At 51.2% G+C, this 14,565-nt stretch overlaps 1 long non-coding RNA gene across 1 annotated transcript; it reads left to right on the top strand.

The window, feature by feature from the left end:
- The first annotated feature begins 3,277 nt into the window (after positions 1-3,277).
- LOC103351286 (uncharacterized) lies at positions 3,278-10,534 on the top strand. The gene is made up of 3 exons (XR_011380558.1): positions 3,278-3,403; positions 8,750-8,893; positions 9,563-10,534. It is a non-coding gene; the product is annotated as an uncharacterized lncRNA (long non-coding RNA).
- The last annotated feature ends 4,031 nt before the right edge of the window (positions 10,535-14,565 follow it).

Genomic DNA, 14,565 nt, shown 5'->3' with positions numbered 1-14,565 from the left:
CATTTTCTTAAAATTTCTTCTATGACCTATGTATTATTTAGAATTTCATTGTTTAATCTCCAAATACTTTGGAATTTCCCAATTATCTTTCTTATTAAAACTATTTGAGCCCATAGTATTCTGGGAGAATTCTGTGGACTGAACAAGTGTGTACCCCTAAAATTCATGTGTTGAAGCCTCAACTCCTGATGTGAGAATATTTAAAGATAGGGTCTTTTTTTTTTTTTTTTTTTTTGACAGGCAGAGTGGACAGTGAGAGGGAGAGAGACAGAGAGAAAGGTCTTCCTTTGCCATTGGTTCACCCTCCAATGGCCGCCGCAGGCAGTGCGCTGTGGCCAGCGCACCGCGCTGATCCGAAGGCAGGAGCCAGGTGCTTCTCCTGGTCTCCCATGGGGTGCAGGGCCCAAGCACCTGGGCCATCCTCCACTGCACTCCCGGGCCATAACAGAGAGCTGGCCTGGAAGAGGGGCAACCGGGACAGAATCCGGTGCCCCGACCGGGACTAGAACCTGGTGTGCCGGTGCCGCTAGGTGGAGGATTAGCCTATTGAGCCACGGTGCCAGCTTAAGATAGGGTCTTTATGGAGGTAAGTAATGTTAAAAGAGAGAAAACACTGGGTCCGATCCCTGATCTGATAGGGCTGGACTCCTCAACATATCATAGTTGTAAGTCCCAGACTGATGACTCCAACGTTTCTGCCTCTTCTGAGTCTCGTTCTATGCTTGCATTGGCTCTTCACACAGTTATTTCCACTGTTTAGTTTAGCATGCCTTACAGCTTTTGCTGAAAGCTGAAATATTATGTATCAGGCAAAGGGAATCGAGGTGCTTAGGTATTTAGTGTGAGGGTTCCTATTTATCCGGCTAATAATTGGGCTGTGTGTACTGTTCATGGTAGCTGTAGTGATGAGACTAAATGTTTTTCTAGTCTTTCTGTTCATATCTCCTCTCTTGTCTCTGGGGCTCTGTAGAGACGTCTTCATAGACAGCTGTCTCAGAGGTAATCCCTGTTCCTAGACAGGAGCCCTCTGGATGTGGTGACGACGGGCAGCGGGGCGGGACGCATTCACTCTATTATCCTGTGAGTAGCTCTTCTAGAAATCTGTTTCCTGGGCTGTGACATCACAAGTATTTCTGTTTCCCTCACTCCTTAAGGCGAGAAAGGAAGACCAGAGTGGACTGGCACTGGACTTTTCCTGTATCTCATACCAGTCAGGCTCTTGTAAAACCCATATCCGTTAAGCTCTGATGTGATGGTTTCCCTCGAGGTTCGCCCTTTGTTAAGGGAAATAGGATGCGCTAAGCGTATTCTGGCGTGGCCACTTTTTCCTTCTCTCTGCCAGAAGCATGAGGACATTGTTATCATAACTTCATCCTGAGACACTAGGGGGCTCCTGGAAGTAGAATTCATGCGTTATGGTCTCTTTGAAGGCTAAGGACCAATGGGTTTTCAAAAATCTCCCAAGTGAGTCGCACTCACTCTCCACCAGTCAGTTTCTCTCTGTGTTTTCCTCTTAGCTGCTTCCTCCCTCTGAAGCTTCTGCTCTCAATAAAGAAGGAATCTCTTTCTTTTTCTGTCTCTCCGGTCAGTGGGGGTGCTCCAGAGAGACGGGACAAACAGGAGACACGTGTACAAGAGAAGCTTTATGAGGGGACCTGGCACACGTGGCTATGGAGGTTGAGAGGTCCCAGAACACTCCGGCTGCTGGGAGCTTGTCTCTGTCCAAGCCTGAGATCCAACGGTTTTCTTCTCAGCAGGAAGCTGAAAATCTGGGAACCCAGGGGATCTTGGGTGCAAGCCCTGGAATCCAAAGGCCAGAGAGCTGGGAGTTCTGATGTCCATGGACCAGAGAAGAACACGTTCCAGCCCCCACAGAGAAAATGGCAGCCCTTCCCTCTGCCTGTTTGCTCTATGGTGCACTGCATGGTACCCAACTATGCAGAGAGCAGACCACCCCACTAGTCTACTGGCCCAAACATCAGCCTCCTGTGACTAACTGGCCAGCATCTGGACAGTGCAGGGGCCGGAAGGGAAGATTCCTGAAGACGGAGATCAAGCTTGTCATAGTGGGCTGCTGGGACATCGAGGGCACGATGCTGGCCTCTGGTGAGGGCCTTCTTGCTGCATCGTAGCATGAGGGAGGGCACACATGGTGGGGGAGACAGAGCAAGCGTGCTGGCTCTTAGAAAGTCAGTAGCCCAGTCACGGGGGTCCAACCCTGATGACTTCATCTAACGCTACCTCCCTCCCAAAGGCCCCGCCTCCAAATCCCACCAACAGAAGATTCAGTCTCCGACACATGATCTTTGTGGCACATTCAAACCACAGCCTGAGCGTCTCCAAAGGGAGAAACCCCCAGTGTCTGAGGCTCCCGCTATCCCTGAAGACTCTGGGCAGCACATGTCCATTAGTGACCTCTTCACACCGGGAACTTTTCTTATCGTGCTTCCAACAGATTTTTCTAAAAAATTCAGTTGCTAAGATGAGTGTAGAGTTCACGTTGGTGTGAGGAGTTGACCTCAATTAAAAGTTGAGGGGGGAAAAAAAAACCAAAAAACATGAACAATAACATCCTTGGGTTTAAATTTATGTACAACGCTTCAGTGGCATTGACGAACGTGCCATTTGCATATCCGCTGGGCACTGCCCACATTCTTTCTGTCTTCTCGGGGCTGGGCATACCATGACGCCGCGGTCATGTTGTGTTCTAATCTTGGGTTCATTTTTAGACCCTAAAACACAACATGGAACTCAGGAAGTGTGAATTTACTTGAACCAAACTGAAAAAAGGTTTTCTCAACCTCTGCAAGATGAAGCTGCAGAATTCACAACAGTTTTAATTATAACACACTAGATAAATACAATAAGCGGCTCTCTGCTCTGAGGTTGAAATCTCTATTTTTATCTCCAAGCAAACAGTGGGCTGCAGGGGAAAGTCACTACATTATGAGTGGTTATTGGATCTCTGAGCATCAACAGCTTCTGTGTCATTATATTGCTTTGTGTGTTAAAGAAAATCATTATCCAGAGATACAAACCTAGAAAAACATTTTCAGGTTTTAGAAGAAATGCTTTTTCCCCCAGGCGAAAAGACTAAGCACATAAACACCACTGTTACACAATAACTTGAAAGCATAATGCTTCCCTTGACGCTCAGGAAAGCCCTGGAGAGATGAGGGTAGAACTCTGCCTTTCCCGCCCTCTGCTTTCCAGGGCCTTGAAACGTGGGCCAGGAAAAGCACGGTTTCTCTAGTTACTGCTACAACCAGGATACACAGGAAGAGCTCTGGGGTTGCCAGAGAGAACATTCTAGAACTTCTTGTTCAGGGCGCTGGTGGGCTGCAGCATGGGGGACGGCCCTGAGACCCTGCGTGTACCATGCAGGGCAGTTTCAGCCGGCACGGTAAGTCCTCTCTGCTTCACCTTACATGGAAACCATAACCCGAAATAACCCGCTGATGTAACTAATTATTTTCCCGTTGTTTTGTCTCTCTAACAAATCAGAAACATCGTCATGACCAATCTGTTCTTTGCGTTGTTGTTTCTGCTTCCTTAGGCTCCTTTCTGTCTATAAAGCCAAACTCCTCTGCTCAGCTCACTGGAATGTTTCTCCTTCTTCTTATTAAATTGTTCATTTAGATTTATTTTTATTTATATTAGCTGAACAAATTTCATGTGTTTCATATGTACAGATTTAAGAGCATAAGATTCTTCTCACACTATCCTTCCTCCCACCCTCTCTCCTCTTTCCTTTCTTACCTTTTCCTTAAATTTTCACAATGACATATTCTCGGTTCATTTTAGAATCCCAAGCTTAGGCTTCCACCAAATAAAGAATTGAGCAAGTAGTAAGTAGAAAAACCACTGTGAAATACTTATTCTATTTTATGGAATGAAATGTTGCCCAGTTCTAGAATCAAAAAGAAGACCAATTTATAACTAAATTGCTATAATATTGTCCTTTGACAGGATATTTAAACCCAAGTGCTGGGCTTAGAGTTTTAAATATTTATTTATTTATTTAAGAGGTAGATTTACAGACAGGGAGGAAGACAGAGAGAGAGAGGTCTTCCATTCACTGGTTCACTCCCCCAAATGGCCGCAATGGCTGGATCTGGGCCAATCTGAAGCCAGAAGCCAGGAGCTTATTCCGGTCTCCCACATGGGTGCAGGGGCCCAAGCACTTGGGCCATCTTGCACTGCTTCCTCAGGCCATAGCAGAGAGCTGGATGGGAAGAGGAGCAGCCAGGACTTGAACAGGAGCCCATATGGAATGCCGGTGCTGCAGGCGGAGGCTTAACCTACTATACCACAGTGCCGGTCCCTGGGCTTGGAATTTTAAAGAGCAATGGTGTCAGCTGGCTGCATGGCATATGGGTCTGTGTAACTCCTTTGGTAAAACCCTGCTAACATTAGGGACAGATGACGCTCTGCTAACATTAGGGACAGATGACGCTCTGCTAACATTAGGGACAGGTGAGGGCCCTGTTAACATTAGGGACAAGTGAGGGCCCTGCTAGCATTAGGGACAGGGGAGGCTCTGCTACCATTAGGGACATATGACACTCTGCTAACATTAGGGACAGGTGAGGCCCTGCTAACATTAGGGACAGGTGAGGCCCTGCTAACATTAGGGACAGGGGAGGCTCTGCTACCATTAGGGACAGATGACGCTCTGCTAACATTAGGGACAGGTGAGGGCCCTGCTAACATTAGGGACAGGCGAGGCCCAGCTAACATTAGGGACAGGTGAGGCCCTGTTAACATTAGGGACAGGCAAGGGCCCTGCTAACTTTAGGGACAGGTGAGGCTCTGCTAACATTAGCGACAGGTGAGGCTCTGCTAACATTAGCGACAGGTGAGGCTCTGTTAACATTAGGGACAGGTGAGGGCCCTGCTAGCATTAGGGACAGGTGAGGGCCCTGCTAGCATTAGGGACAGGTGAGGGCTATGCTTGCTGCGCTCCCTCTGCAGACTCGTGGCCATAGGTCGCACTCTGGCCTGTGTCATGGGTCACCTGGACCTTGGTCTCCGGTTCTGGAGGCAACCAATCCCCTTTCCTGCCCAGGCCAGGGCCCTCAGGACCTCGCTGCCTGCCTGTGACTCTCTCAGGCAGGTCCAGGGCTTTTCCTAGCTGAGGGCTGCAGGGCAGGATGAACCATAAGAGGGGCCGTGTCTGCATCCATCTTTGTCCCGGAAAGGACCATTTCATACCCTCCAGTTCAATACTGGTGTAGAAACAACCTGCTTTGTTGCCCAACAGAGGGGGCAGATCATTCCTCCATCAAAGCACGCTGTCCTGAGCAAAATGCTATCTGCCCTCTCCACTCACACTCCCACCCTGCAGAAACACACACGGATCAGTCACACGTGGCTCATGACACGCACAATCCAGACCATGCATGGCTCAGTCACATGTGGATCATGACACACAATTCAGAAACACGCATGGCTCAGTCCCACGTGGCGCAGTCACGCACAATCCAGACCATGCATGGCTCAGTCCCACGTGGCGCAGTCACACACAATCCAGACCATGCATGGCTCAGTCCCACGTGGCGCAGTCACACACAATCCAGACCATGCATGGCTCAGTCACATGTGGCTCATGATACACAATTCAGAAACACGCATGGCTCAGTCCCACGTGGCACAGTCACGCACAATCCAGACCATGCATGGCTCAGTCACATGTGGCTCATGATACACAATTCAGAAACACGCATGGCTCAGTCCCACGTGGCACAGTCACGCACAATCCAGACCATGCATGGCTCAGTCACATGTGGCTCATGATACACAATTCAGAAACACGCATGGCTCAGTCCCACGTGGCGCAGTCACACACAATCCAGACCATGCATGGCTCAGTCCCACGTGGCGCAGTCACACACAATCCAGACCATGCATGGCTCAGTCCCACGTGGCGCAGTCACGCACAATCCAGACCATGCATGGCTCAGTCCCACGTGGCGCAGTCACACACAATCCAGACCATGCATGGCTCAGTCCCACGTGGCGCAGTCACGCACAATCCAGACCATGCATGGCTCAGTCCCACGTGGCGCAGTCACACAATCCAGACCATGCATGGCTCAGTCCCACGTGGCGCAGTCACGCACAATCCAGACCATGCATGGCTCAGTCCCACGTGGCGCAGTCACGCACAATCCAGACCATGCATGGCTCAGTCCCACGTGGCGCAGTCACACACAATCCAGACCATGCATGGCTCAGTCCCACGTGGCGCAGTCATGCACAATCCAGACCATGCATGGCTCAGTCCCACGTGGCGCAGTCACACACAATCCAGACCATGCATGGCTCAGTCCCACGTGGCGCAGTCATGCACAATCCAGACCATGCATGGCTCAGTCCCACGTGGCGCAGTCACGCACAATCCAGACCATGCATGGCTCAGTCCCACGTGGCGCAGTCACACACAATCCAGACCATGCATGGCTCAGTCCCACGTGGCGCAGTCACACACAATCCAGACCATGCATGGCTCAGTCCCACGTGGCGCAGTCACACACAATCCAGACCATGCATGGCTCAGTCCCACGTGGCGCAGTCATGCACAATCCAGACCATGCATGGCTCAGTCCCACGTGGCGCAGTCACACACAATCCAGACCATGCATGGCTCAGTCCCACGTGGCGCAGTCATGCACAATCCAGACCATGCATGGCTCAGTCCCACGTGGCGCAGTCACGCACAATCCAGACCATGCATGGCTCAGTCCCACGTGGCGCAGTCACACCCACTGCTCAGTGACATGCGCAGGTCACTGGAATGCACAGTCCCAGTCCTGTCTTCCCAGCATGGAACAGTGAACACTCCTGCCACCCCTGGACAGCCCCGCGTCCTCTCAGCTTCATTCTGCCCCTGGGTCTCTCTGCTTCAACTGGGCTTCTCGGAGCGCACAATGACACAAAGAACAGGGAACACCTCCCTGCCCAGTTAAGTAATAAGTTACCATTCCCTCCATTTTCTCTTACTAAAAGATGTACTAGCTTTCCGTGAAGTTAGAACTTCTTCCTGGCTGCATAAAGCCGCGAGAGCAATGCTGTGTCCTCCGGAAACAGCCTGCTGGAGCTGGGATGACTGAGGACTTTGTTCACTGTCTCAGAAGTCATTCGGGTTTCTGCTGGTGAATCCACTTCTTATTTCTTTCTCTTTTTTTAAGATTTATTTATTTATTTGAAAGGCAGGGTGACAGAGAGGCAGAGAGAGAGGTCTTCCATTCACTGGTTCACTCCCCAGATGGCTGCAACGGCCGGAGCTGTGCTGATTCGAAGCCAGGAGCCAGGAGCTTCTTCCACGTCTCTTATGGGGTGTACAGGGGCCCAAGGACTTGGGCCATCTTCTACTGCCTTCCCAGGCCACAGCAGAGAGCTGGATTGGAAGTGGAGCAGCCAGGACTCAAACCAGCACCCATATGGGATGCCGGCACTGCAGGCGGCAGCTTTACCTGCTACACCACAGCACCAGCCCCACCACTTCTTCTTGATAATGAGCTGCAGCAAACAGTTTGCCAGAGACACGGGCTGTGCACATCGCATGAGCGTGCGGCGCTTCCCCCTCACCAGTTCTGGCCCAGCTTGCAGAGGCTCCAAGACCGGCTGAGCTCAGGCGGAGGAGCCAGCCCACGGGGAGAGTTCTGGGGTTTGCGCTCCCTCTCACTGGCAGGGAGGCGCTGGGCCAGGGCTGGGTGATCGGCAATTTCAGGGCCGACTCGACTGGACTGGGGAATACCCAGAAACCTGGCGAAGCACTGGGCTTCAGACTCCAGGATTCACCCCAGCACCACTCCCCACCCCCGGCTCCAAACACGCTCACACCCTGGGCCTTTGGCCTTGGACAGAGTTAGGCTGCTGGCTTCCTGGTCTGAGGCCTTCAAACTCAGACACAGTCATGCTACCATGCACCTATCCTAGGGCGCTGCAGTGTGAATGTCCCACCAAAGCTGGGGCTGTCTAAGAGGGCAGAGGGCCGGTGTCCTGGTGGAGCCGGTTAAGCCGCCTTCAGTGCCAGCAGCCCAAAGGAGTGCCAGGTCGCGTCCTAGCTGCCCCACTTCCAGACCAGCTCCCTGTTAATGTGGCAAGGAAGGCAGCAGAAGACGGCTCAAGTGCCTGGGCCCCTGCCTCCCTGTGGGAGACCTGGGAGAAGCTCCTGGGTCCTGGCTTCTGATTTTGGCCTGGCCCAACCCTGGCCATTGCAGCCATTTGGGGGAGTGAACCAGCCAGTGGAAGATCTCCTTGTGTGTGTGTGTTTGTGTGTGTGTGTGTGTCTGAAACTCTGCCTTTCAAAGAAATGAAATTTCTTTAAAAAAAAAAAAAAAAAAGAGGGTAGAAACTTCATCCAGCTGTGGTGTTTGGAGAGGTGATGAGGATGAAACAAGCCATAAGGGTTGTGCCCTAACCCAAGGACATGGTGGCGTTGTAAGAAGAGCAGAGGCCTGAGCTGGGACTCGGTGTCCCACACATGAGGCCCCGCACCGCCCTGAGACTCTGCGGAGAATCCTCACCCAACAAGAATGACCTCAGCAGAGGTGGCCCCTTGGTCTTGACCTTGTTGGTCTTCACAATCATGAATCACAAAGCAGCATAAACCTTTGCTCTTTGGAAAGTCACTCCATCTGGTCCCCAGTCTGAGACGCTGGCTCTGCAGCCTGCACCTGGCCTGTCGCGGGGCGTCCCAGCCCCCACAGCGGTGGGAGTCATTCCCCTCCCACCTGTCTCCAAGACCACGCAGATCCTGTTAGTCCTGTTTCTCCGAAGAACCCTGGAGAACATTCGTGGGTTCCAGAAATGCATACGTACAACACAATAGGAAGACAATGAGCAAAGAAACGGGGATAGAAGAGAAGAATTACAGGAAGAAGTTAAGGTGAGTCCATTTTTCGTTTCCCCTATTTGTATTTGGAGTTTCTGTCTTTTCTTACTGAGTTGCAGTAGCTCCTCACCTACGGTAGGTCTGTGTTCTGCAATACACTAGCCAACAAGGCCCTGTGGCTTCTAGCATTAAAATTCGAGTTAAGTAGAATTAAAAAACCAGCTCTTCTTTGGGGCCGGAGCTGTGGCGCAGTAGGTTAATCCTCCACCTGCAGCGCCGACATCTCATGTGGGTGCCGGTTCCAGTCCCAGCTGTTCCTCTTCCAATCCAGCTCTCTGCTATGGCCTGGGAAAGCAGTGGAGGATGGCCCAAGTCCTTGGGCCCCTGCACCCACATGGGAGACCGGAAAGAAGCATCTGGTTCCTGGCTTCAGATCAGAGCAGCTCCAGCCATTGTGGCCATCTGGGGAGTGAACCAGCGGACGGAAGACCTTTCTCTCTCTTTCTCTACCTCTCACTGTCTGTAACTCTACCTCTCAAATAAATAAATAAAATCTTCAAAAAAAAAAAAAAAAGCCAGTTCTGTCATCTTGGCCACATTACTGGGGCTCAGGAGCCACGTGTGGCCAGTGTCCATGCTTTGTCATTTCCATCACCACAGCCAATACTCTTCTGTTCAGTTCTGTTCAGTTCCCTAATCCCTTGTCAACTTTATTCATTTCAGATACCTTCTTACAGAATGCCGCTTTCTGCTAACCTTGACTATGATGACATCACTGAATAGAAATGGTCACTCCCATCACGGCTTTCCCTGCGATTCGTGCTTGGGAGACTGTTATAAGAGATCTCCCTGAGGGCTCAACGACATTGCCCCTCACCTCTCTGTAGGTGCTTTGTGTGTCACTCTTCACATCGAATCCCAAAGGACTTTGCCTTTCAAAGAAAAAAAGCCCTGTGAGATCAGGGTGCAGTGCTGTGCTCTTACCAGAATGTGGTCCCCAATGCCTCGGGTGCTGGGGACTCCATCCTCACACCCATCCGCTGCTGGGATTTGGAAGTGGGGCCTTTGAGAGGGATGAGGACGGGAGAGTGGCGTCTCCAGGATGGGATTAGCAGCTTTATAAGAGGGGGAGACACCTGAGCTGGCTCATCCGCCCTCCTCCCACCGTGTCACGACACCCAAGCCGACCAGCAGCAGGAACCAGCACCTTGGCCAGCACCTGCCACGCTCTGGAATGAGAGGAAATATGCCTCTGTTCTCTGTGGATGGCCCAGTCTCCAGTCTTCAGGTATAGCAGTGGAAACTGGACCGAGACAAGCTGTTCCACAGTGCCTTATACCTCTCGCTTTTCCCCACTGCTCTGGGACGCTGCCACCTGCTAGGCCCCACCCCAAGTCTGCGTAGGGCAGCTCAGGGGCTCGCACGAGGTGGCACCCACCTCTCTGTGTCTCCTCTGCCAGAACCAGGTCGTGGACTGCTGTGGTCTGCGATGTGCTGCCACGTGGCGGTGCGGGGGGGAGGCTTCCCTCCCTTGCTTTTCTTTTGCCAAATCGTCCTAGCTCTGCCTGGACCTCACTTCCCTAGCTGCATTTTAAATCTGTTTTTTGAGCACATAGAGGAAATCAGCTCTCACTAAGAAAACACTTTAACTGAAAAATGTAAATGAATGCGGCAAGCCCCGTGATCCGCTTTGAACCTAGGAGTGAAACTCCAAGCGTTAGCCGTGAGTGAAAATCCATCCCACGGAGTTTCGATTGGTCTGGGGCACCCGTGAATGCTCATCTCCAAAGTGCTTTGCCTCTGGAAGCCACTAAGGCAGGCACTGCGTTGCCATGGTAACGGTTACTTTTAGTTAGTACTTTTTATAGATTAAAGTGCTACACCCTGGAATCTGTCCGTGTAAAAGCATAAATCTTAAGACAGTATGGTGCTCCATTTAATGTAGATATCTAATGGAATAGTCAGACTAACTGACCAGAAATGGAAAGTTTTCAGCATTTATATTCAAAACAGATATGCAGTATTCCCAGAAATATAACATTTTTGTTAAATATGCTTGCAAAATCCAAGTTAACCATTTTTTCATCAATTTATATTTTAAATAATTAATCAATTATGGCATATGCATATATATATATATACAGTGACAGAAGGTTGCATCCATCATTTTAACTTTTTTATTTTTAAAAAAGATTTATTTACTTATTTGAGAGGCAGAGTTATAGATAGAGAGAGGGAGAGACAGAGAAAGAGGTCTTCCATCTGCTGGTTCACTCCCCAAATGGCTGCAATGGCTAGAGCTGGGCTCATTCGAAGCCAGGAGCCAGGAGCTTCTTGTGGGTTTCCTACAAAGACTTGGGCCGTCTTCTACTCTTTCCCAGGCAACTAGCAGGGAGCTGGATTGGAAGAGGAGCCGCCAAGACACAAACCAGCATCCATACAGGATGCCGGCACCATGGGTGGAGGCTTCATCTACTACGCCACAGCACTGGGTTTTTTTAATTTTATTTTCTATCCTTGAGGAAAATCTCCAGTTATTTTGGAGAATTCAAAAGACTTGGAAAGGCATCAACATGGTGGTACAGTGGGTTAAGCCACCACTTAGAGTGCTGGTAGCCCATACTGGAGAGCCGGTTCAAGTCCCCACTGCTCTGCTTCTGATCCAGCTCCCTGCTAATGCGCCTCTCAAAGCAGCAGAAGATGGTCTAAGTGTTTGGGCCCCTGCACCCATGTGGAGACCCAGATGGAGTTCTGAGCTCCTGGTTCCTGTCTGCCCAGACCTGGATGTTACAGCCATTTGAGGAGTGAACCAGCAGATGGAAGATCTCCCTCTCTCTGTCTCTGTCATTCTACCTTTCAAATCATAAGTATATTTTTATAAAAATAAAAGACTTGGGGGACACGATGTCTCCCCATCACGGGAGTGAATGTCAGGCGAGCCCTGGGTGGAAGGGAGCCTGTGAGCCTGGCCTCGGCTGTTGGCTCTGATCTGTGTTAACTGCGTTGCCTTAAGCCTCCGTTTTCTCAGCCGTAAGACAGGCGTCATCAAAGCAACTCTCCACGCAGCACTTGTAAAAACCAAACACATCTTCAGCAAGTGGAGTGGCATCTGTGACTTTAAAAAGTGACGGCACAATGGTCTCAAGTCAACATTACAGAGAGAGGGAGTGAACGATACCATGCACACCAGAGCGGAGCCTACTCTACGGCAGGTGGTGTCGGTAGACGCAAGGCCTCAGAGATGGGGGCTGGGCACAGCTTCCACACCCATGGGAGAAGCCCTCAGGACAGTGCTCAGCAGGGCAGTGGGGCTGGGCGGAGGGGTCAGGGGCCGGTAGGGTTGGGGGGGGACAATGGGGCAACAGTGGGAGGACGCAACAGTGGCTTGAGAGCTGCTTTACACAGAGGGTGACATGGTGACAAGAAGTGTTTCACAAGGAAGGTCTGGCAAACTAAGAGATGCGTGGAGACAAGCATGAGGACAGCGTGTGTCCCTGGTCTGAATCCAGGAAAAGACGCAAAGAGTAAAGATGGAGATATAGGGGCCAGCACCGTGGTGCAGTGGGTTAAAACCCCGGCTTGTAGTGCTGGCATCCCATATGGGCGCTGGTTCAAGCCCTGCCTGATCCACTTCTGATCCAGCTCTCTGCTGTGGCCTGGGAAAGCAGTAGAAGATGGCCCAAGTCCTTGGGCCCCCGCACCCACATGGGAGACCAGGAGGAAGCACCTGTCTCCTGGCTTTGGATCGGCGCAACGCGCTGGCCATAGCGGCCATTTGGGGGGTGAACCAACAGAAGGAAGACCTTTCTCTCTCTCTCTCTCTCTCTCTCTCACTGTCTAACTCTATGTGTCAAATAAAAAAATCTTAAAAAAAAAGAAAATGCATTGATAAATATTGTTTCACTGGACTCCCACAAGGGCTCTGTGAGGCAGAACAGGTAGATGTTACATCCTTGTTCAAAACAGAAATAACCCATTTCTAGGGTTAAAGCAAACCATTTTTTAGACCTTATTCTGTCTCAAAACAAACAAGAAGTTTAAGTGACTGCTTTCACCTGCAAGGGTCAAGCCCATGCTCAAGGTCAGTCTCCTCAGTGCTTCTGGAATTTTCTGCAACCACCTGAAGGGGTCCCCTGGAGCCCACAAGGACACACCCAGTGGCCAGTGGTCTAAGTGATGACTCAGTTATTGTGCAAATGTGTGCAAGGGAGTTAAGACGACTTGTCCTGCACAGGCCAACAGGGGCTGCCTACTGTCCCCAGACCACCCTCCCCGAGCTCTCACATGGCTGAAATGGCTCTGCGTGTGGTCTTGGATGCACAGCTCACCTCACACTCACCATGACCACACTGAGCTCACTGCCTGGGTCCCGACTTGCAGCCCAAGGGGCTACTTTGGTCCCTGTCCCCTTGTGGGGTAGGCAGCTTCCCACCCAGCTCTCAGTGAGCTCTGCCTTTCAGGATTCCTGCCCTTGTCCCCTCTCCTCGCGTGGACGGGCTGCCAACTCGAATTCAATGAATAAAATCCAAGAGCGTCACTTTTGAGAGCAGGTTCTAAAAGTCAGTGGCCGCCATCTTTTTCATACACTTTCTTCTTCTGACGACTCTCACGGACTTTGTCAGCAAAGCCAGCTGGGGAGACTCCCTTGGCAAGAAACTGGAGCTAGCCTCCAGCCAGTTGCCTGGGGTGGGCGTTGTAGGGCAGAAGGTTAAGCCTCTGCTCGGGACACCTGCTCCCCATATTGGAGTGGCTGCTTCCTCTGTGTCCTGGTCTGGATTCCTAGTCCTGTGCCCGAATGCTGGGTGTCTTAGCTAATCCCATCAGCAAATGTTGTATTGCTATTGCATTTGATGGCTGCCCTGTTGACGAGTCAAAACAGACTTGGCAGCCCTGCAGACAATCCAGTTCTGTCCCCCACGCAATATAAAGCCAGGGCCTGAGTTGCCAAATTTGGGCCCCAGCCAGCTCCCACTGCCCCACTCCGGCCTGGGGCTCCCTCACTGCTCTTCCTGACCTTCCCACTTCCAGCTCCCACACCTCCCCTTCCTGGGAGGCGGGAGCGTTCTCTCAAGGGCAGGTGCCAAGTTCTGAGCTCCTTTTTCCTCGCTTTCCAGAGGATATAGGATGGGCCTCGCAGATGTACCGGGTCTTCTGGGGGAGATGTGAATGCCCCCGCTCCAAGCAGCGCTGGCAACAGGCACCGCCACTCAGTGGCACAGCAGTGACTCACGAAAACAGTGCAGAAGAGTTCCCGGACCCTCCCCAGCAAGTACAAAGCAGGCCATTGACAGGCAGCCAGCACAAGAGAGTAAAAGTTCCTCTTCCCGGCTTCCAAAGGCCTCCCACAGACTATGCCAACCTGCTTGCCCAATCCGTTCCTCCCCCGAGCCCTCTGGCCCCTCTGGCCCCTCTGCCACCTGCTAGTTCAGAACATTTTGCTGTTAAAAAACAAAACCTGCTGACTGGATGAACCTCACAGTCTTTAAGTGGAGTGAAAGAATCTGGACACAAAAGAGCAAATAGACTTGCTTGTGTTAGATGATCTTGTAGACCGGGCAAATCTTTTCTAACATGAAAAAAGGGGCCATGCTCAGTGAAGGACCCCTGCAGAGGGACACGAGGTGCTTCCTGGAGCAGAAGGGCTGAGATGTGGCCGAGAGAGCCGTGTCCATCCGTCAGAATCGCACAGCTAGTTTCCTTTGTCACTGGGGCATTCTGATGTATGT

This window comes from Oryctolagus cuniculus, chromosome 12 (assembly GCF_964237555.1).
Source record: "Oryctolagus cuniculus chromosome 12, mOryCun1.1, whole genome shotgun sequence".
Lineage (NCBI taxonomy): Eukaryota > Metazoa > Chordata > Mammalia > Lagomorpha > Leporidae > Oryctolagus > Oryctolagus cuniculus.
Note: the sequence above shows the minus strand (reverse complement) of the source record. Positions and strands in the feature narration are given on the sequence as shown.